The sequence below is a fragment of the Meleagris gallopavo genome, chromosome 4 (genome assembly GCF_000146605.3).
Source record: "Meleagris gallopavo isolate NT-WF06-2002-E0010 breed Aviagen turkey brand Nicholas breeding stock chromosome 4, Turkey_5.1, whole genome shotgun sequence".
NCBI classification, from domain to species: domain Eukaryota; kingdom Metazoa; phylum Chordata; class Aves; order Galliformes; family Phasianidae; genus Meleagris; species Meleagris gallopavo.
This window is the reverse complement of record NC_015014.2, coordinates 131,633-136,003: the sequence shown is the minus strand read 5'-3', so window position 1 is coordinate 136,003 and position 4,371 is coordinate 131,633. Positions and strand designations below refer to the sequence as shown.

Sequence of the window (4,371 nt, the reverse complement as noted above, 5' to 3'; positions counted from 1 at the left end):
CAGAACAACCCTACAGTATGTTTTCTAATCCCTAACACTATACTGGCATGGTTTGGAACATTTAACAACTATTACAGTTTTGCAAGAAAGAATTTATCACATAATGCAGTAATAATGTTTCTAAAACATGCCGCTACCGTGTATGATATTTTACTTCTTAGATCTATCTAATTATTCTAAAACTATTTCTAAGTATAAGTTACAGAATACAAATGCATTATGTTCTACTTCTTCAAACCAATTGCTCTTTTTAATATCAAATGCAGAAACAACATTCCATGCCCACACAAGCACCTTAGAAGGCAAATGGCAATCAGCAGCTTTAAAGAAAGCTCTTGGTATTCATTTGCACTGATGCTGAGAAACAGACGTCTTGCTCTTAATGTGAGATATTCTGACAGCTGCTTTCCTGGTTGCTTCTTCTGCACAGCATCTACAGGTTGATCAGCAGGGCTGCCCAGCTGCATGGCAAAGACTGCACGGGCCCTGCAGCTGTTGCCCAGTTCTCTGCCTGCACTGAAGACTTGTGGCTTTAGGATGAGCCACAGCTTAGGTGCTGAGAGTGAGGACATAACTGCAAGGGGTTTGTGCCCAGCCCTGGAACCTACAGCTTTCCTTGAGTAACTGCTAAGACCATAAGTGCACCTGGTGCGGTGGAAAGAAACAGAGCTGCACCAGACAGAAAGTTTCCTCTGCATGTTAGATGGGTCAGTGTGAGGAGCACAAGCAATTATTATTCCAGAGGAGCACTAAGTTTGTTCCATCCACTTTGATACCCCGACCTTCCAATGAAATTTGCACAGTCACTGCAGTTATTGCCTCTGGTGGACATAGATAGCTGCTTTTCCAGAGTATTTGCTGCTTGCCATTTGATACGAGCGTTGCTCTTCTTCGGATAGCACAGTTGCTGTAAGTCCAGCTTTTGTTCCCACTGGAAGGCAGTTTCTATGTCAGCAGGATGCAGGGGTTGGCTTGGCTGAACAGGAACAGCCCCCAGCAGGCTGAGCTCTGCCAGGGGAAGATCGACATGCAAAGCACCTGAGCCATACGATGGCCCAGGCTGTAGAATGGAGCACATCACCTTGGCTAGTTGTTTAATGGTTCAGACGGTCACACTGTCTGCTTCCCCACAAGCAGAAGGGTCAGGGAATGTCACGGTGCATCAGCTAAGCTTGGCAATACTGCTCTGGCAAGGCAGCCCCCCTGAGCACGGCATCTCAGCCTGGAGCAGCCTTCAAGAGGGGACAGCATTCCCCAGCCTGCTTTAAGCCACCCCAGGTTACTCTGTTGGATGTCTGTACACCGTTTGGCCCAAAGCCTGGCTACTCAGGTACAGCTGACAAACACACGAGGCTGTGCACACGTTACCCAGGAGCTGTGATGTTGAAGGAATAAGTAGTAGGAATGGATCCAAGCAGGATGTTGATGTGAGGGGATGATCCACTTCCCTGCCACACCTCTTACGGCGTGAGAACGGCCACAGAAATACTTGCTCTGTCAGCAGTGGCAAAGAAGGACAGCTCTTAGAGCAGACTCCTCGTGCTCACCTGCACTGCCCTGCACTGAGAGGCTTCAGAGATCCTCGCAGCTGGCACTGTGGGCTACTTTGGTAGGAGTGTAAAAGTTTGTCTCCAAAAACAAGCACAGGCTGTAAGCAGGCCAAGAGCAAGCCACAGCTGGATTCAGCTCTCTGTGTCCACCTGCACACTGGCTTGTAGCTGCTGCAGTCGTGGGCAGCGTTTCCTGTTGCTGGATGCTGAGAGCAAACCCAGACCTCATAGGAAGAAAACCGTTGCTATCATGGCAATATTTTGCATGCAGACGAAGCTTGATACAAGTACGGCAGCGAAGGTTTCTGTCTGACCTGTCCTCACTTTTCAGGAGTTTTGTTCGCTTGCTTAAATACAGTAAGCTGCTCCACTGATGAGTATGTCCTCTGCCATAAACAGACCTGTGACAAAATGCCTATTTTGACATCACCCTCCAGTGGCTAGGATAAGCAAGTCTTAGAGAAACACAGCACCTCCCCCAGAGCTGTGATGGCCGTGCTGCTGCTTGCTGATCCTCCCTCTTACCTGTGGTTTTCCTTTACAGGACGCAGTTCTTAATTGTGGCCCAAGGCCCCGTGGGTTTCTTCTCCTCCCACAAAGCTGCTCAGCCAGGAGGAGGCCCAGGCACGGACACGAGGCCACAGCAGCTCTCCCGTTGTGTCAGACAGCAGAGGCATTGCAGTGGAAGAAGGCCCCGCAGCTTTACAGGGGAAACTGCACACAGTCGGTGACTTTCCATCCAAAAGACGAAGAGGAGTTTCTTTTGCAGCACCTATCATAATTGTTTGGGTGGGTTTTTTTCCTTTATTACCAATGCAAAGCTTGCTGAAACTAAGTTACCTTAACCACGCACGGAGTGTTGTAGCAAACTTCCGCTCACTTTGGACTCTGAGGACTCAACTGACTTACAGCTGCCTGATGGGCTCAGTTTGGCCGCACGCTGGCACCGTTCCTTTCCTGTTAGGCAGCTCACGAGGTGTATAGAGCCATCTGATGTCTGTGCTGGCCAGTACCGCCTGCACCTGGAAACACCGGGGTTTTCCAGGTTCCAGGACCACGCGCCTGAAATAACTTCGGGTTCTCCTCTAAGCAGAGCTGTTGGACTGACTTGCTGTTTGCTAAGACTGGGAAGAGGCAGGGCTGCTGCAGCCCCAGCCCCACCTGACATGGGTCTCTGTAGGGACGGGCTGCTGGCTTTGCTCTGGGCACTGCAGTGCTCTGTGACCATAAATTACCCCCAGGAGCTGTTCTACCAGCTGTGCCCACACCTCGCTGGCATACGTGGCTGAGAAGCCCCTGCACGTGGCCAGCCAGGAGCTGCTGCCCTTCTGACCACCTCACTCAGTAACTGCTTCTGCTTGGGCGCACACGCTGGAAGCTATTCCTCAACAAATAATACAAACAGAAGAAATGAACACTAAACAGGGCTTATTGTCACAAGGCAGCCAGACAAGACTTGAGTGAGAAAACGCGTAAGCATTGGGCACGTAAGTTGTGTCTGTTTCCTTGGAGGCAGAAACGTTCACGCTCTCCTAGTTCACTGGGGGGCAGTTTTACTTCAGATCCTCTCGAGATCTTCTGAGCCTGTTTGAGCCTTGAAGGGCACGCACAGTCGAGCCACGAGTATTTCTTTACTTGGAGAGCTGCCACATTGCAGTGGGGAGGCTACCGCTGCCCCTCTGCAGCTGAGAGAGCCCAGACCTTTGTATTTGGGCCGTGGCATTGTTGTTTCAGTAAGTCTTGCCCTAGTAAAGGTTTTGATGAATTTGGCATGTACAACAATTTGGGTATGCCTACCTGTTTACCTATACTGGATTGTAAACGTTTAACAAAGTAAAAGTAAACCTCCTCGCTGCTTTAAATTACGTTAAACAAACTGAGCGACCCAATTGTGTAGTTTGGAACTCGTCGTTTATTAAAGCAAGCAAGTAAGCAAAACAGCGCTGGGCGGCCGGGGAGCCTCTGCTCCACCAACGGCGCGCGCTTTCCCCTTCCAGCTGACAGCCTTTACACAGTGCCACATCCGGGTTCGTGGCTTCATGATATCTCTTGCGCATGCGTGCTCCTGTTGCCAGGCAGCCGTCCTTTGTCCTGTCAGATGGGGGCTGGCATCTTTCGCAGCGCAGCCCTTCGTGATCCTTGCGCAGGATCTGTAAAGCTGGACAAGTCCTGGGCTCCGTACCTCAAAGGGTTGTGTTTGTTGGTGTTTCAGGATGTCTGTGGTTGGAAACCGGCCCCGTGGTTATTGCAGTTTCCTAGTGATAAGCTGACACGTCATTTGATTAACAAACAACAGATTGCTGCTATTACACTCACTTTTGCCAGTGTTACAAATTCACCACTGACTGCAGTAAGAACAGCACGTTTGGCTTCAGCGTTGCCTACAAATTCCACACCTGGCTGCAATTCCTTCCGTAGCTTAATTTCCTCCACCCTTAACTGTTATCGCAGCTGTGACCAAATCCAGCGCCGCTTTTTGCACAAACTGCTGTTCTGTTCCATGAGGGCAGAACCCTCCTGGACCCTGCCAGCCCCCCTCTCAGCTCTTCCCGAGGAGATCTCTGGGTCCCAGAGCCCTGCTCTCAGCTCCTTCCTCCCAAGGCTTCCCGTGCTGACGCTGGCATCCCGAGTTTCCTACAGCTCTGCACATCCAGTCTATTCTCGCTCCCGAGGTTTTCTTTTCGTCCCCATTCGCAACCAACGCTTTGTTTCCGTTCTGACGACAAGCGGGGGAGGAGCAGTGCGGGGATGTGTTCTCCTGCCGGCACTTCTCCGCTTTGGCTGGAGCAGATCACAGACTTTAATGTTTTAACTCACTCTT

General features: G+C 50.5%; 1 protein-coding gene across 4 annotated transcripts in view; it reads right to left on the bottom strand.

The window, feature by feature from the left end:
• Positions 1-4,371, bottom strand: part of LOC104910496 (amphiphysin-like) — a 25,803-nt gene that overhangs the window by 20,052 nt on the left and 1,380 nt on the right. The window lies entirely within an intron of this gene.